General features: G+C 36.2%; 1 long non-coding RNA gene across 2 annotated transcripts in view; it reads right to left on the bottom strand.

The window, feature by feature from the left end:
• Positions 1-19,646, bottom strand: part of LOC138825790 (uncharacterized) — a 98,444-nt gene that overhangs the window by 20,310 nt on the left and 58,488 nt on the right. The window contains exon 3 of one of the 2 annotated variants that reach the window (XR_011371519.1): positions 15,891-15,945. The exons of the other annotated variant lie outside the window; for it this stretch is intronic. This is a non-coding gene — a long non-coding RNA (uncharacterized lncRNA). Of the gene's footprint in view, positions 1-15,890; positions 15,946-19,646 lie in introns of those variants that run through there. 2 annotated transcript variants of the gene reach the window in all.

Genomic DNA, 19,646 nt, shown 5'->3' with positions numbered 1-19,646 from the left:
GGACTACACAAATGATTAATTTAGCCCAAAATTAATGAAAAGAAGGCCATCTGAGATTTCTTTAGCATTTCAGTAATTCCATTTTCCCAACGGTTATACCACTTCCACCAACTTTGTATGGGAAAGGTTTTTATAACTTAGAAGAAATCCTGACTCCATTTAAGAGAAGGTCAGTGTTTGAGCACAAGTTCAATTCTTGAACTCCTTCAATTGTGTAAGGATTTTTCTCCATAGGATAAAGAATTTTTCATTATTTTTACCATTGGATGAGGCTGTCTGTCCATTCTATTCCTTCTCTCTTTGGAGACAGGAAGTTATTTCTGGCCCTTTCAGTCTTCTTTCTCAGTTCATACCACTTTCGGAACATATCCTTTTGAGATATTTGGTTCTTTCATCTGAGAGAGATATTGCTTATCCAAGCGTAAATACTCATGTTAAGATAAATGGTGACCCAGGAGCCCATGTTGCTGTTTGTTTGAAAGTAAAGTTAATAAAATAACCAAGCTTCAAGATCCCTTATTGGTATCTACATTATTTCCTCTCAATGCTGCACTTTATTCTTACATATTTGTTGCTAACCTATACCCTCACTGAATCATCCCAGCAACTCAGCAATGGGACTAGATCAAGGCTTATTATTCCCATTTTGTCAATCCGAGCTAAAATTGGAGGAGTAAATAAATCATCCAAAGCTGATATAATGGAAATAATTAATTTTCAGACTCCTCAACCAGGATATTTTTTTACCTCCCTCCCTCAAACTCTAGAGGATCTAGAAAGAGCAGTACTTTGCTTAAAATGAAATGTGCTATCAGCAGTTTTGTCACTCTGAATTGCTAAAAGGAAAGAAATTGAATCTGAACAATCTCTTTGAAATTTTTCTTTAGAAGATCAAGCTTAGTTTAGAACAAGGTTGGAATACTAAGAAAATGAAAACAAAACATGAGCTTCTTAATCGAGATTCTTTCAGATTTCCAAAAATATGTATGACAATTTGCAAAGAACAAACTCGTAAACGGTGCGAGTAGATGCAATTTTAACTTCAAAACATTTGTCAGTGTTCAAATACAACAATTTCAATGACATCCAAAGACTGTAGTATGCATACATAAATTGATAAGCAGCTTTGATCTGGCTAAAGACTTTCAGGATAGTATAAATGTTCCCAAGTATGTAGCTGAGTGAGTTAGAGAACTTCAGTTATATTTCTGAAGTACTTGATCCATGATAAACTAGGTGGACTATCAAAGCAAAAGGATCAAAGCATGATGCTCCTCAATTTACAATGGAATTATGTTCTGATAAACTAACTATACATTGGAAGTATCATGAGTCAGATTAGATATATATTTAGTACAGCTAACATATCAAGCATCCTGTATACTTGGTATACAGGCAAAACTGTATGTTTGGTTTACCTTCTTAGTCACATGGCTCATGGGAGAGCTGCAGCTTGATGCTCAGTCCAGCATCATGAAAGAGTAGCATAATGTTTATCAGCTCTCAACATCTAACTGATAGCTCTGAAACCCTAATGCTATATAATGCCAAGTTCTCTATTAAGCTAGAAATATTCCTACTTGATCTATTGGTCTACAAATGTACACTGTGAACTTTTCATATTAAGGCTAACATATCAGCATCTTATATCCATAAAAAAAAGCAGGCAGCAAAAAATTTTACTTGAATAAAAGGATAAATGGAAAAATAGACAAAAATATACTTCTTAAGGTTTCAATTTCCTTCCTTTCAATTCATTTATTCAATTAACATTTGTCAAATGCTTCATGTTAAACATTGTTTCATAGCTGGAAATAGATTAATTGGCTTTTGTTCTTAAATGTATGCTGGATTCAGTGGCTCAGCTGCTCATAATTTAAGATTAGGAACATCACAGTTTAAGGCTAACCCTGGTAAAAAGTTGATAAGACCTCATTGTAACTAATACTTGAGTATGAAAATAAGAATGAAGTCACAGTGTAACCCCCGCTTTCACTATATTTGATGTCAGTATAACATGTGGAGGAGATGGGGACAAACAAGTCGTTTAAGGATTCAGGTGGGCCTGTTGCAACAATGAGAAGTACAAAATGTCATGTCAAAACCAACTTTACAATGTCGGTGTGTGGGGGGGTATAATTGGGTGGGGGGAGGGGGGAGGCTGGGAAGGGAGGTGAAGGGTAAACAAAGGAGGAGGCTGCAATGCTTGGTAAGAAATGTATGCATTATCCTGCCCATGTAATTGTAGCCCCTCTGTACAGTATGTTCTCAAATAAAATAAAATTAAATTAAAAAAAAAAAAAGAATGAAGTAACCAAAACTACAGCAAGGGGCACAAGCACATGATTTTTTCACAACAATCCTGAAGAACAGGCATTATATTCCCTATTTTATTTATGAAGAACTAAAGCTCAGAGTAATAAGATCACTTGTTTAAATCTTAAAAGCTAGCAAATGGCAGAGCCAGTATTCAAACCTAGGTTTGTTTACTTCAAAAGTGAGGTGATCAATAACTTCGTTGCTTTATAAGTATTCTTCTGTATTTTTTATTTTTTCTGTTGTGGGGCTTGAACTCTGAGCCTGGGCACCATCTCTCAGCTCTTCACCTCAAGGCTAATGCTCTACCACTTGAGCCACAGTGCCACTTTCTGTTTTCTTTCTTTTTTTTTTTTAATTGTGAAAATACTATACAGAGGGGTTACAATTACATGGGCAAGATAATGAGTACATTTCTTATCAAGCATTGTAGCCTCCTCCTTTGTTATCCCTTCCCATCCCTTCCCATACCCCCCCCCCCGCCTCCCTCTACCCAATCCTCCCCGGCACCCCCACCAAAGTTGTAAAATTCGTTTTTGACATAAGGACTTGTACTTCTTATTGTTGCAATGGGCCCACCTGTATCCTATTTAAATGATTTGTTTTTCCCCTTCCCCTCCACAAATTACACTTTCTGTTTTCTGAGTGTTTTTTTTTTTTTTTTTTTTTTTGAGATAAGAGTTGCACGGCCTTTCCTGCCTGGGCTGGCTTTGAACCATGATCCTCAGATCTCAGTCTCCTGAGTAGCTAGGATTTCAGTAGTGAGCCACCAGCACCTGACTTCCTCTGTATTTTTTAATTTGCGGTTCCTTTCAATTTGTCAAGACACATTCCACATCTTTGTCTTGCCTCAAGCATATGCTCCTTTCCTGGATTTCATGGACAAAACAACATTTGTACTGTGACGGTAGGACAAAGCATAGCTCTTCTAAGCTCCAAGGATAGAAGACAGAGTACAGCAAGAGAAATAGTACTCTTTTTAGTACTTCCTAGAGCCTTGTCGTCTTATATGGTAGCCAGTAACCACACATGGCCTTTGAGCCCTTGAATATAATGAATGCAAACTGTAATACATTACAGCTAGGGGCACAGTTCGAGTCTAAAGTAAGTGTCTAACACACACAAAGCCCTGACTTTAATCTCCAATACTTGTGAAATAAAATTGGAGTAAGTTGTAGATGGAAAACATTCAATTCATTAATATGTAACATAAAAACTGTCAAATACAAAATATATGTTTAAAGAGTATCTGTTATAAATTAAGTTGAATAAAATGTAACGGTGAAATCAATTGCTCTTTTTTTTTTGGTCAGTCATGGGGCTTGAACTCTGGGTCTGGATGCTGTCCATCAGGTCTTCAGCTCAAGGAGAGCCTCTCTGCTTGAGCCACAGCACCACTTCTGGTTTTCTAGTGGTTTATTGGAGATAAGAGTCCCAGGGAGTTTCCTGCCCTGGCTGGCTTTCAACTGTAATCCTCAGATCTGAGCCTCCTGAGTAGTTAGGATTACAGGTGTGAGACACCGTGCCAGGAAATTGCTCCTTTTTTTTTTTTTTTATTAACTAAGATATATCTACTACAAAATTCAGAATTGCATGTGTAGCCTGCATTTGTAGCCTTAATTATATTTCATTCTACATCTCTTGAATCTTGCCATCCTAGAAGACAAAGGGCAAGAAAAATAAAAGAAAAAAGAAAAAAGGAAGTCAGTCTACAAATTCCTCAGCCTTAAGCTTTGAAGATAAATAACATCAAGTTCTTGTTTTCCTGGGACAGAGTAAGCAAATCCCACTATCTGCTAATTTTCACTTTAAATTGACTTGTTGATTATTATAATGTGTTTTCAAAAGAGAACCTTCCATATAGGCTTCTGTGTATAGCCCTTCACAAAGCTTCTATCAATTAAACAAGGTTCTTAGTTAGTGACTCAGTCTCTCCACTTACATGTTAGACCAATCCTATTATATTGTGATAACTTTGAAGGAAGAACTGACTATTCACCTTCTGCTATGGTTTGACTATGTCCTGAGTGTTTCTTCCATTGGTTGAGACTTTTATCCCCAGAGTAGTAATGTTGGTTGATGATGGGGCTTCTAAGAGTTGTGATCTAATGAGATCGCAACTAATGAGGTCACTGGAATGTCCTTGGGAAGGATTAATGTAGTTCTTGGGGCAGTTCAGACTCACTTTCTGTTTCATGATTTGAAAATGAAATGTTCCCATGGGCTCCTATATTGAACACTTTCTGCCTAGCTTGGTGCACTGTTCATGAGTTTGTGGAAATTTTAGGTTCAGAAGCTTAGTTAGCAGATGTCAGTCAGAAGGATGTGGTTCCAGGGACTGTTTCATATACAATACAAATTCCAACATATACAACTATGTATATGTTTTTCCTTGCTCTTGGGTTAAGGGCATTCATTGGCTTTCTGTTGGTCAGTGTGTCTTTACAGAAGGAGATCAGTGGTAGCAAATCTTCACGCCGTGTATGGAAACTGGATGTGTAGAAAGATGTTTTATTTAATTACTATAATTCATCTGTGAGTTTCAACACTAGTATAGGCATTTCAAGTCTTGTTTGAAATCACTTTCTTTCTTCTACAACTGCATACTATTCTGATGGGCCAATCTAGGTTTTTCAGAGGGCCTACCTCAGAAGGCCTGTGCTGATAAATCATCTGTTCTTGAAGACAACACTTGCTGCTTTGACATATGCTATTTTCTTGTGGTCAGTTTTAAATACCTCCTCTGATTATAGGTCCCTCCAACGGAAAAAAAATTGCTTATTTCCTCTACTGAGTAAAGAAGTCAGTCATTTTTAGAATGACAACCTGGAGTTCACTACCATTGTTCGATCAAATTACATATTTTAGCTAGGAAATAAATGTCATCTGACTCCTTAGAAAATGTCAGCAATTAGTTCCTCCTATTTTCCAGCTCTTAGAACTATGCTCTATTAGTGAGGGGATGTAGAAGTGGCTTGGAATGGACCTTACTTTTATTTGAACCAATAATCTTTTCTCTCTTTTGTTCCTGGTAAATTATTTCCTTCCTTTTAAGGATGTCTCCTCATCTCACTACCTTTGACTCATGATGCTGGAGGTATTTCTAATTATGTTCCACTTTGACCCGTCCTTCACAATATGACAAAATAACATGAACTATTTTAATACATAAGCCTTTTGGGAGTTACTTCGTATACAAATCATAACAGTAGTCTGAAAATTTCTTGTAGGATGTCCTCCAAGACATAGGTTCATAAGTACCTATATGACTTAAGCTGGTCAATATCTGAGTTCTTCATTACAGGGAAAAGGAACTTTCCAATTCTTTTGGGTTTTTGAAACTGAAATGATATAAATTTGAGTTTCCTGTAATTATGTTCTGTTAATTTCACCCACACTTGAAGGAGAAAGTCTAAGGTTATTTGAAACTCTGACCCAGCTGCACTTAACACTCCAAAGTAATGGAAGCTTATAACTCTCTCTCTGTCTCTCCTTTTCTTTCTCTTATATAAGAATTTAGTCAAATAAACTACCAGTCTTCAATGGTTTGGATCCACAGAAACAGCAATTGCACTCATTCAATCTAACGGCTTGAAGAGAGTTTTTATCATTGTGATAAGAAATGGACATTTCAGTGAGACTGCATGAAGCATAGAAAAGTATGTTAGAGAGTTTTCCATCACTGTGATAAAATACTTGACAAAAATGAACAAATTAAAGGAAAGGAAGTTTAATTTTACTCATTGTTTCAGACTCATTTCATATACAAACCATAAACTCTAAAAATAACCCATATAAGTAACTAATCACATTCCATAAAATACTTAATCTTGGTATTTTTGCCAAAAAAATCTAACAGCAATGTTAATATAGCTGAAATAAAAAAGTTCAATAAAATAACATTTCCAATGATAATTCCTAAAATGGTATCTTAATAAAAACATGCTAGTATTCCATAGCTTATGCCAGTTTAAGCATTTCATCAGACAGATCTTTCAAATATACAAAATGTTTAATTTCTGTTTTTAATTTTAAAGGAAGTTGTCATAGTAACTTCCAAGAGCTGTTACTATGGTACATAAGAGATGCAAAGAACCTTTCAATATGTGGCAAAAACATTATACAATATTTAACAGAAATGCTGCAAGTCTACAAGTTACAGTGAAGAAAAGTGCTCCATGGAGAAATAAAATTTTGCTTATCCAAGAATTTTAAATAAGAATGAAGTAGGGTAGGAGGAAAGGTATTGTTAACAAGTCCTTATGAAGTGTTAGAAATAATCAACAATAAACTCAAAAAGCAGAGAGAAATAATTAAATGAGATCAACAGACTGATATTGAGGACAATTTCTTCTGTGCTGTCAGATTAGAACTTGATCAGCCATAACCATCTGGTGATTTTAACACTGAGTTCTTGTTTTTATAGCAAAACATTTGCTTTGAGGAAAAGTTGAAGCCCCGTGGCCTGTGGCTGGGGCAAGGTTAAACAGATTGAAGTAGCTATTTCTAAGCCAAATTCAGACTGTTCAGAGGTGCAGGCCAGGATATCCACACTGTTGGGCAAATTAACCCAAAATGTACTTGAATATATGGTGAAATATTGAACCTATTAAAGTTTCTCTTAGTCTATTTTGTGTTGCTAAATAGAATATTGGAGACTAAGTAATTATTAAGAATAGGAATTCGTTTCTTATAATCATGGAAGGTAGGAAGTCCAAGATCAAGATGTAGTTTCCATCTTTTCCTCAGGCAGAATCCTCATGACCTAGCCCTACCGGTAAGATCCTACATTTGAGTATTAAGCTACCAACACATGAATTTGGAGAGAAGCATCCAGAATACAATAAAGCTACTGACCTATCAGAAACTTTGTACGCTCTGAGATTTCTGGAGTTTCTTATACAATACTTTGCTCTTTGTTATTCTCTACAAATGAAACCACATTGATGTTTCCCAAATTTATGAGACCATAATGTCCACATTTCTCAAAGTGCTTCAAAATACTAATGAGGTGCATGAAGATTCATGGTTACAGTCAGGAAAACAGACACAGCTTCTAGTCTACCTCCTAAAATTGCTTCAAACTTCTCCCTCTAGTACCTCACACACCAAAACATATCACCTGTAGGTTTAAGGTAAATTATATATGAGTTATATAAATGTATGAAATAATTTTTCAACTGATTATGATTTATTTTCCATCTAGTTGGATGCAACAAATCACCTTAAAATGTAACAAGTTAAGTCTGGACATGGTAGCTCATACTTGTAATTCGAGCTACTCAAAGATGGGGAGCATCATGGTATGAGGCCCACTTAAGCAAAAAGCTAATTTAGTCTTGTATAAATAAATAACTGAAACACAGTGGTGTTCACCAGCAATGTGGAAGATAGAAATAGAAGGGTCATGGTCTAAGGCCTTGCTTGGGTTAAAATGAAAGATTGTATTGGAAAGACAACTCTAAGTAAAAAAGAGTTGGTGCCTTGCCTCAAGTAGTAGAGCACCTGTCTGGAAAGCATGAGACTCTGAGTTCAAGCTTCAGTACTGTACCCCTCGTTTTAAAAAGTAGTAGTTTAAAACAACAAGATGAGGCAGAACAAGACAACAGATTAGAAACATCCTCATTTGACTCCATGAGTGAAAAGAATCAGGGTTATAAAGGATATTATATTACAAAGAGAGAAAGAGAAGGAAAGCATTGGGAATAAAGAAAGGGGAGACAGTGCAAATGAAAACCATGGAACAGAAGTCTGCAACTCTAACTCTGGTAGCAACCAGAGCTACAGTCTCATCTGAATGCTCCGGTGGGTAGAGGCAATTTGTGTCCATGATCATCTATTTGGTTGTGGGCAGGCTTTGGTCAACCAACGTGTGTACTACTATCTAGACACACCTCAGCATGGCAGCTGGTTTCTCTTCCATCAAGAATTTAAGAAACTATAAAATAAGAGCACACACACACCTCCCTCTACTGCCCATTCTAGTTATTAGCAGGTAGGCTATAAAGCCAGTCATAAACAAAGAGAGATTACCAAGGGAATTAACACCAGAAAGCAATGATTATTTAGACTTATCTCACAGGCTGCCAAAGCATTTATGGATATACTATTTTCTAGTCACTATCTAATTATGCTAAGCTTGTTACTCAGAATATATACAATTTTTCTAATCCTCATGTTACAATTATTGTCTCAACATTTTTACAAAGAAAAACCAGGATCTGATAGTGTAAGTACAGTTCCAGTGACCACATAGCTTATAGATAATGAGTAAAATTAGAAATGACTTTTCTGACTAGTCTAATGACTCTTCCAACTATGACTCCACTACATGTGAGGCATCCGTATTATGTAATACTTTGTTATAAAGTTATAGAGTGTTGTATGACTTAAGCAATGACATACCAGTGAAATCCTAAACTGAAGGCAACATAATAAATTACAAAATGGAAGAGTCAAGCATGATGGCTCAAGTTTATATTCTTAACTACTTTGAAGGCCAGTCTTGGCACAAAAGTTTATGCAGCTCTACCTCAATCAATGGCTGAGCATGGAGAGACATTCTTGTCATCCCAAACTGAGGGAAAACCCAATGACTACACAAAATACAGCATGTCTGTAATCCCAGCAAAAAAAAAAAGCAGAAATAGGTGAATTGCAATCCAGGCCAGGATGGGCATGAAGACCTATATCTTATAAACGACCAATGTAAAAGGAGACTACTAGAGTGGCTAAAGCATTAAAGATTTTGTGTAGCTAGTATAAGACCCTGAGTTCAAACCCCAGTACCACAAATAAAAAGAAAAGGAAAGGGAAAAAAGAATGAAATTCTATGCCTCCATCAGAAAAAATGACATTGCCTCTTTTGTTAGGAAATATAAAGACTTGGAAAAAAATCATATTAAGTGAAGTAAGCCAGGCCCAAAGAAACATAGGTCCCATGGTTTCCCTTGTTAGCATTGAGTAGTACATGTCTAGGACAAGCAAGGTAGGTCAAAGGCTATGTACGTACGACTGTATGAGATAATATTAAGCAAAATGTACCCCAAGACAGGGACACAAGAGGATTTTTATTTCATTTATTTTTTTCTTACTTGCTAGTGTTTTTAATGTACTTACAATACACTATGTGATTCTTTTGTTTCTATTGTATGTTTCTCCCCCATGGAATAACTCCTGTCTTCACTGGATTTGATGCTGGTCCTCTGCACCTTGTAGATATATTTTTGTAATTTGGGGATGTGAAGGGATATTGCAGAATGGAGATGCAGGCTGACCCATTGAGACAATGAGATGTACAGAACACTATATTGAAAATGAACTTTACAATGTCGGGGTGGGGGATGGGAAGAGTTGGGGAGGTGGGGAAGGAAGTGATGGTAGGGGGAAAATAAAGGAGGAGGTAACAATGCTCACTATGAAATGTACTCATTACCCTACTCATGTAACTGTAACCCCTGTGTACTACATTTTTACAATAAAAAAAAATTAAAAAAGAAGAAAAAGAAAAGGAAAGAAAATAGTATTTCTGTTATTCTGCTTATGGAAAATCTTGCTTGAGATGATCCCTCATTATTAATGGCACTATATTGTAGAGATATTTTAATTCTGATTCCTGAAAAAGACACACAGAATTTTTGAAGTAATAATAATCCAATTGGGGAAACTTTTAATTATTAGAATGTAACATAACAAGTGGAAGAAATTGCTGATCTTCTGCTCCTTTAAAAATAAATATACCACAGCTTAGATTAATAGGCACGTAGTATATAGTACAAAGTGCAAACAAAATTCCTGTCAAATATTCTTTGTCAGAGAACCAAGACTTCAATTTTCTAAAATCAGTGTATGGCAGAAAAATAATGTTGTGTTTATCCTATTATCATTCCTCTGTGCTATGTCTGATTGAAAAGAACAGCTACTCTCCATGAACAGTTGGATTGAATATATCAGAGAAGTGTTTTTTTTTTTTTTCTCATTGCAGTTGGATTTCACCAGGGCTGAAATCACATTCCAGAATAATAAGATCAGTGACAGCAGACATAAAACATGTCTCTCAGCTTTCTAGATTGCAGGTTTGTCTTACCAATCTAAACTAGCTCAGGGTGTTCTGAAATGAGCTGAGGTAGCCGAGGGAATAAAAAGCCAAGGAAAGAGGCACCTTATGACACTGGAAGTACTAAATTCTCTGATGGTGAATACATGTCATTATGCACTTATCCAAACTCACAGAAGACACAATATTGAATGTGAATCCTACTGTAAACTATGGACTTTGAGTGATAATGTTACCCATGTTGATCAGTTGTAACTTGCACCAGTTGTCTAGGGAAGGTTGATAACAGAGAAGGTAATGCTTGTGTTAGCTTGGAAGTGTAGGGAGAATATGGAAACTAAGTGCCTTTCTTTCTGTTTCACTGTGAAGCTGACACAGCTCTAAAAAATATTTGTAAACAATAATGGTCAGCAGAGATTATGTTTTGAATTAGAAAGAATTGTTCAGCCTAAGTTCATTTCAAAATCCAAACCTGACATAATTGATTCTCTTAATCAATTTTAGTTCATTGTTACAAAAATACTAAGTACAACTGTAAATAAACTCAAGGTTTGGGAGAAACTATTGCAAAACTAGGAGATGAGAAAATCTTGACTTCTCTTGGTTTTTCCTATCTCTCTAGCACCTCACCCATATTCTACTTTCAACCCATCTACCTACCTTTACAAGCTTGATGTCCAGGAGCTCCCATTATGTTCTCAACTTTCCGAATGTGCCCAGCAAAAGCTGACTCACTCTGAGACTTGTCCTCTCAGCCTCTCTGCTAGAACATTAAGTAGCACTTTTAAGCAAAGAAGATTTCAATTAGTAAGGGCAGAGTGTTCCTCCTCTTTCAGAACTAGCACAATCTTTTGTAAGATAGGCCTGAATTGACTGAAGTGACATAGAAGTAAGTAAGACTAAGTTTCCTAAAATGTTCCTCTCAAAACACTTGAGTAGAAGTCAATACTTTGATTTGAAAAAGAAGTACTTGGCTAGGGGTAGTAAAAAGGAAAGAAAAGTTGCCAAAGACTAATTTCTTACCAGAATTTAAAATGCATATTAAGCCAGGCACCAGTGGCTCACGCTTGTAATCCTAGCTACTCAGGAGGCTGAGATCTGAGGATCTTGGTTCAAAGCCAGCCCAGGTGGGAAAATCTGTGAGACTCTTATCTCCAATTAACCACCAGAAAACTGGAAGTGGTGCTGTGGCTCAAGTGGTAGAGCACTCCCCTTGAGCTGAAGAGCTCAGGGAAGTGCTCAAGCCCAGAGTTCAAGCCACAGGACTGACAAAAAATGCATATTAATACTATCTGTTCTGCTATAACACAATTGATATTGATAGATGTTACTAGATAGTGTTATGTTTATTAAAAACTACATTATAAAACGTTTCATTGGGAAAAATATCTAGGAGCTAGGGAAATTGTAATTTTCAATGGGTAATAAATTGTTCTTGTTAGCATAAAGACATATTGTTATTTTTTTTTAAGAAAACTTAGCAGCTGAGTTTTATTGAGTAAGCAAGCAAGCAGAAAGACAGAGGCAGGCTCTAACAGAGTAGGTGCTCAAAGGGAGACACACTGAGCTTCTTGACATCATGAGTATATATGATAAAAGTTAAGGTTTTGTTGTAAAGTGAATCATCCCAGAAGCCACATTTTAAAATATAGAATATTGGAGTCTTCATTATGCAGTGATCAGGCTTCAGGCCGCAGTTGTTACAAAGGCCTGCAGCACACAAATACACATAACACTGCTAGAAAACATGCTAAAGAGGAAAGAAATAGCAAAAAATAATACCAACAAGGTAATTCAGCTCCAATGGAGAGCTGAATTAGGACGCCATGATGACTGGAGACGAGCCAGGAGGACACAGGACACAATCCCAGAGACACACGTGGCATAAGACCTATTGTTATTTCAAGCTAAATTTAATTAGGGTTGAAGGAAATTTGACAGGAATAAACTTAAGATAAAAATCTGCAATAGTATGTAAGATTGGCATGACAAATTGACCTTCAAATTAGCAAAATAAGCTACCCCACAGAACTCAACTTCTGATATAATCAAATAAAACTGTTCCAAGCTAACAACCACTCAGAAACAAAACAGCTACATCAAATTTTGTAACATACATGAGACACCATGAGCCCACTGAGCATCAGATTTAAATCTTTTACTTTTTGTTTGTTTGTTTGTGTTTGCTTGTTCTGGTACTTGAACTCCTGGCCCAGGCACTGTCCCTGAGTTCATTTTGCTCAAGGCTAGGACTCTAGCTTGAGTTACAGTACAACTTCTGGCTTTTTCTGTGACTATTTGGAGATAAAAGTCTCATGGACTTTCCTGCCTTGGCTGGCTTTGAGCTGCTATCATTAGATCTCAGCCCCTGGTTTTAATTTTAAAAATATTTTCATATCATATGCATAAAATAATTTGATAACCTCTCCAGTATAAATAAAATGAATTTGTCAGGCAATAAATATCTTAAAAATTGAAAGAAAAAAAAAAGGTCTTTCTCTGATTGACTGGGAGAGGGCTTTTTAAGTCCCCATAGTTCTCTTCTTTGGGAATGATAACCAAGGGAGACACAGAGGTTGTTATTTCCTTCCCAAAAGCAATGAGAATTTAAGATCTGTGTGGAAATTAAGGAGAGATAAAAGTAAAAGAGGTTGGTGGCTAAGGGTCTCAGTAAGAGAGGCAGCTTGAGAGGCAGCTCCTGAACGTGATGAGTGATTTTCATCTTTTAGGGCAGGTATTTGACCATCTTTAACACAGCATTCCTAATGTGACCAGCACCTTAAAGGAATAGCTGTGAGTGGAACAGAAGGACTTAAGTACTACCAGCTATGACCAAGCAAACCAAAATGGGAAATGTTGGCCATTCAGGATACTGAGGGATTCAGATCATCTTGCCTCAAACATCTCTGACTTCCCAAATTGACTGGGTAAAATGAATTTCTACCCATCCCTTAATAGATCCCATAAATAGATCTCAACTCCATCAATTTAATGACTTTTCCATTTTTTTAAGCTTTTCAAAGGAAGGTAACACATACACTAGTTCATTTATCAAACTCTTTTATCAAGCTTTAGTTTAATTTTATTTCTAAAATAAGAGATAATTTCATTCAATCTGTGTATTTATATAACAATCTTATTACAAATGCAGCTATTCTTCACTCCTACATTTTTCTACCTGGAACACGTTCCCTACTTAAGTCATTTGATATATTGCTGCATTCCACATGCAAAACATGTTTCTTAATTCAATTATCACATTTTAACTTATGTGCATTATTAAAATGTCTGTCAGTGCTGCCAGTCAAATGCCACCAGGAATACACTCATAATTAAATATGTTGGGTTCTTACTTGTTACAGTACCTTGAACTATGGGGCATCACAGGAAGTGGCTGTTGGAAAGAATTTACTAAATGATTTTGGGAAGTGTTATGTGATTTAGGAAAGATTTAAGGAGCTAGACTTTACTCTGTGTTAATGCTGTCAAAAGTGGTGACAATTTTAATTATTTATTTTAATTAGTCTAGAAAGTGGGAAGACTAGACTAAGGCAAAGCTAAAGTAACAGAGAAAAAAAAAGCAACTGGCACTATTAGTCAAGCTAGAGTCATGTTTGGTCAGAGTGGGACCCAGGATACTGTTCTTATAAGAAGACAACATGTAATGACAGAGACACAGCTATAGGCCAAGGAATGACAAAGATTTCCGATAACACCAAAAACTAGTAGAGGCAAGATCACAATCTTATAGGAAACATAATCTTACCAATGCCGTAATTTAATACTCTATCCCTAGAACTAAGAGGCATCATTTTTTGCCATCCTATCTGCATAATTACAACAGCAATAGAAAACTGATAAAAACTGACTGAAATAACTGCTGACAAAAATACTTTGCCATATTGGATGGGACCCTGTTGGCCCAAAGTGCCAGACTCATAATAATCTGATTCTAAACTTATGGAAACAGTTGTGATTTAGGACTATGATAGACTAGGTGAAGATTCCTTCTCTAGGCTCTTGTGAATCATTTCCTTGATAGAATGAATCTCTAATTTAAAAGTGGTTTGAAACATGAGATAGAGGACAACAGAGTCATCATCAAAACTTTAAATCTAATTTTGTAGCTATCTTCCTTCACCTGCAGATGATAGGTACATATAAACTCCACAGGTCCTTCAGATCTCCCATTTTCCCAAGGCTCAGCAGCCCAGTACATCTACTAACAGAGAAAACATCAGCAACCCTACCTAATGGAAACGTGTCTACATCATGTCAACCTATTTTGATTTTATGTCTAAATTGCCACACCAGGTATCTCTTTCTTGTTTTGATTTTCTACTTTCTCTTATATCCCAAGGCTAGTGTCTTCATTACATTCATGGCAGGTTTCTAGAACTTAGTAGAATGTCTGCTATACATAACCTTCAACAGCAGCAGATTTTTACACAGAGTAGATTTTAGGGTCAATTTGTAGATTGCTGGTGATAAAAATGAGATTTAGGACAATAAATGACAAGGCTGAAATAATTAAGAATTATAATTTAAACTTGTATCTAGATTTTGTGATCCAAATACAGCAATAAAAAATGGAATTAATCTGGCTTCCAGACTTTGATCTCCTAAAAGTGACTTTTCTCATAGCTTACAAACTTCAGAAAATGGAAACAAGATGGTGGAAACAAGCTAAGCTGAACCCATCTGTCATTACATCTACATTTTGACAGACATAAATATGTATTTGGGAAAGCAAGAACTACGGGAATAATTTATAGTCCACAGAATTAGAGGTTAGCTATGGGATCGAACTATCCATTTGAGTTTTGATTGTACTGATTACTAGATGCGTGATGCCAGTAAAATAAATCACTTGTTCTACTATGAGGATATCCATTGATTTTTCACAATCTTACTTAAGTTTGTTTCAGCAAATGTGTGTACATTTCCTAACTTATCCTAACTTGGTAGAAAGAACAAGTTACTTCTATTTATCATGAATTGTTTTAATTTACCATGCCCTGTTGATATTATTTCCCTATCAACATATCTCCATCAACAGCTCACTGTTTCTATGTGGACAGGTAGTATGAATTACACACCATTGTATTCTCTGAATCTAATACAGAGGAATACTTGGTCCTTAATAATATTTGCTGGATGCATAAATGTTCTATGCAATTGTTACAGTGACTTTAAGGCTACTAATTTTCAGACCTGATGAGAAAAATAAAATAGCCCCAATTAAGTACTAAACTTGTAATTATTCTATTTTTATTTAGATGACACAATAATTAAAGCAACCATTTTCCCCTTAAGACTTTGCCTATGTCGGTGACTCTTAGTGATCAAGTGGCAACTGGCTAATTTGATCTAGTCATTTAATTGATTAAAATAACATACAGAGTTGTTAAGGTAACAGCATCTGGCCACTTGGTGATCAATTCGTGTTTAGTAATTGACCATCATGGTGACCGACAAAACCACATTGATATAATACAAAACAAATTATTACCTTGAGAGACAGGATAGGGTTTTGAGACCAAGACCATCCCTTTTCTATTCTTGCCTCCATGCTGAGGAAACAAAATGTCCTATCATGAGATGGACAGAAAGGATGCAGTCATCTGAACACACAAATAGACAAATACATTCTGGACCTGCATAGCTAAAACAAATTAATTGTTTCCTAAACAACAGAAAGGCAAATTTCTGAACATCTAGCAGACTGGTAGTAGTAGTTGATTCTTATTTCTCTGTTATAAACACAAATTAGTTTAATGAGATTCCTTAAAGTAACAGGTACTGTAGCTGAATATATTTTTTAATAATATCTATTTCACTCATGTGTGGAAGAAATGCCACTTAGTGTTGACTCAAACAATTCAGAATGCTTTAGCTGCAAGGCTATAAAACTTGGGCCTTTTGTGACAGAGTGAATGATGTTTTAAAGACAACTTCTGAAAAATACCATTTCCTCAAGGATCTGACACCTAGCGATCTTTCATGCCACCAACAAGTAAGTCTATGCCTTCTGGATGATTTATATTCCAGGAGTATTCTTGGTGAAAAACAGGATCTATTTTGTTCTGAGACAAAGCTATCATATTCTAAGGAAAGCTTCCCAAGGGCATTCAGGGGTTATTGGCTGCAGATGGCCAGGCGTGCCTGGGACCCCTTCCCAGATCATGAAAGGAGAGAACTCCTTTTCCTCCTGGCTCACAGATGTGGACAGCATGATAATGTGAGTGTAAGCATCAGAGAGAGTCTATGTAAGTATGCCTTCCACCAGCCAATTCTTTGACAGCCAACTCATAACCATTCCTATCTTTAAAGAATATAAACATACATTGTTTAAACAGTATCATAATACTTTATGAAAAATTAGTTGAATTGGAAGCAACAGGGAAAAGAAGTATTCAATTATGCTACTATCTGAAAAACAAAGGAGGCTTGGTTTACAGAAATTTAACTTTTTCAAGTCTTAAGTGTGAGTATTTTAACACCATATTTATTCTATGGCTCAAATACCCAGAGGAAAATGTAAGCTGATCATAAGATGAGATATTCCATTAAAAATTAAGTTATTATGAACAAACACTACTGTCACATTGAACCACTCCAAGAATGTTATTTGTGTGCTAAACACAACTTAGTGCCAAAGGAAATGCATTGAAGCATTGATTGAATATGTAAAAGTGAAATTTAATTAGTTGGTCCTTATATGAGAGAGCATTGATAAAATCCATACATGGCATAGATAGCTAGATGGTAGAGAAAAGATAGATAGAAATGGGTAGAGATATCATTTTGCTCTGTCATAGATTAGCTGTGTCTGTCCTTGGATAACTTTACTAAATCTCTATTCATATATAAAATGGTAATGAGAATAAACTATCAACCTGATAGTCACCTACATGATTTTAGTTAACAGTAAAATATTAAATATTAGTTTCATATGCATATATGCATTTCTGCTTATTGCAGATAAGAACTCTGAAAAAATAATCAAGAAGCTAGTATCAACATTTATCTCAAGGGAAGAAGACACCTACATTTTAATTCTTCCTTCAAATAAAATGGAGTTAAGGGATAAAGAGACAACAGGGTCATATACTTTCATTATACATAGGTTTGGGGGGGAGGCAGCGGTTTGGAATTCCCATTTTTACACAAATCATGTTAATGACGTCCATCTACCTTCTTCTACCACCTTCTTCCCATATCTTATCTCCCTCCTTTCCCTTCCCCCAACCCCATTCTCAGTCCCTAGTAAACTTTCTACTTTCAAGTTTTTTTTATTTTGTTGTCTTATTTTGTTTGCGGTGATACTATCTGAATTATTTATTTTTGTCAAATTTCTCAAAGTTTTTTATACATTCACAAGACCAAATAAAAATAGATAAGGTGTGCCTTTGATCCTCAATCTCTGACTTGGCTTCTTACCCTTTCCACCTGAATTTCATGGTTTATTCTCAGAAACCCTGGCTGTCCTATGTCCATCCAGCATTTTGAATTAACATATTACCACCAACAACTGTGGCAAAATTCCTGGCCTCTATTTTATCCCTTCTAAGCTTAAGATGTCAGCAAACTAATTTAACAAACCAATCTACACTGAGGCTTCAGAGAAAGACAGAGGTGTTCTCATGAGAGCTTACTGGAATTGATCTAATTTTTTCGTCTGACCAGTTTGTGAAAATTTCAGGACAATGACCCAATGAAGTATTCAATACTCTGAGCAAATGCTAACAACTTGCTACTGTCTGTGCTGCAAAGTCATTTCAAACCAAGTTTAAAATGTTTAGGGAGAGAAAAAAGTAAGTTTCCTTTCTGAAGAAGCAATAAAGACACAGTTCTGCCAAAAGCAACTTGGGAAATGACAGGGCCTGCAGTTACAAAAATTCATCGGTATGATGCCAACTTATAGAAAAGAAAACATAGATTAAAAAATTGTGAGCAAATGACTGACTACAAGGGCCCCAAACATGAATGAGAAGCAGTTGATCCTCACTGGAAAGTGCATGTTTGAAATGCTGATAAAGTCTTCTTAAGTGGACTGTATCAAAAAAAAAGGTAGAAATAATTAGGAGCCAATGAAAAGCCAATACTAATCAATGTATATATTTCACATGTATTGTTTCTAGTGATTATGATTTTTTAAGATGATATCCTTTTCCTAGATAGGCTCTGGGGAGTTCAATTGCATCTATTCAGTGATCTGACATGAACATTGAGAATCTGATTCAAGAGCCCATGCTCACATACCCTAATGGATGACTTTAAGCTTGTAATGTATTTGGCAATGTGCCACACAATTCTTAGAGGATCTGTTTAAATTCAGGACTTAATCTCTAGCGGTAAGGGTGCTAGAGGCAGGTAGCTGTGGGACCAGCCTTTCAGGAAACATACCTCACAAAAGGTGTCTTATGAATAGAGGAAGGGTACCGGACTCCAACATTTTGTGATAGTGGGCTTACACTGAAGCATGACTTCTTCCTGTGCTCATCCGGTGATGCACTCCTGCCACTTCCCTGCATAGGACTGCTTCTCCAATAAACATCTTCATGCTAAGATTTTCCCTTTCAAAGAACTCTATCTTTTATAAGGCAAGATGTATAATCTTTCTGATTAAAAAATCTTCTACAAGGGCTGGGAAGGTCGCTCAGTGGTAGAGCACTTGCCTTGCATGCATGAGGCCCTGGGTTTGATTCCTCAGCACCACATAAGCAAAAAGAAAAAAGGCGGAAGTGGCGCTGTGGCTCAAGTGGTAGAGTGCTAGCCTTGAGCTGAAGAGCTGAGGGACAGCTCCCAGGCCCAGAGTTCAGGCCCCACGACCAGACCCCCCCAAAAAAAAAATCTTCTACAAATCTAATAACAACATGCTGGAGGGGGTGTGGCCAAAAGGGAGCCCTACTGCATTGTTGATGGGAGTGTAAACTTGTTCAACCACTTTGGAAAGCACTATGGAGGTTACACAAAAGACTCCACATAGAGCTCCCCAGATGCCTCTCAGTAGATAAATGCATCAAGAAAATGTAGAATATATATATATATATATATATATATATATATATATAATGTACATATACACACACACACACACACAATGGAATTCTATGCCTCCATAAGAAAGAATGACATTGCCCTATTTGTTAGGTAATGGAAAGACGAAAAAAATTACATTAAGTGAAGTAAGCCAGGCCCAAATAAACATAAGTCTCATGGTTTCCTTTATTTGCAATAAGTAGTATAAGTCTAGGACAAGCAGAAAAGG

The sequence above is a fragment of the Dipodomys merriami genome, unplaced genomic scaffold (assembly GCF_024711535.1).
Source record: "Dipodomys merriami isolate MVZ:Mamm:240054 unplaced genomic scaffold, mDipMer1.0.p SCAF_14, whole genome shotgun sequence".
Taxonomy (NCBI): Eukaryota; Metazoa; Chordata; class Mammalia; order Rodentia; family Heteromyidae; genus Dipodomys; species Dipodomys merriami.
The sequence above is the reverse complement of the archived record's forward strand: the minus strand, read 5'-3'. Positions and strand labels throughout refer to the sequence as shown.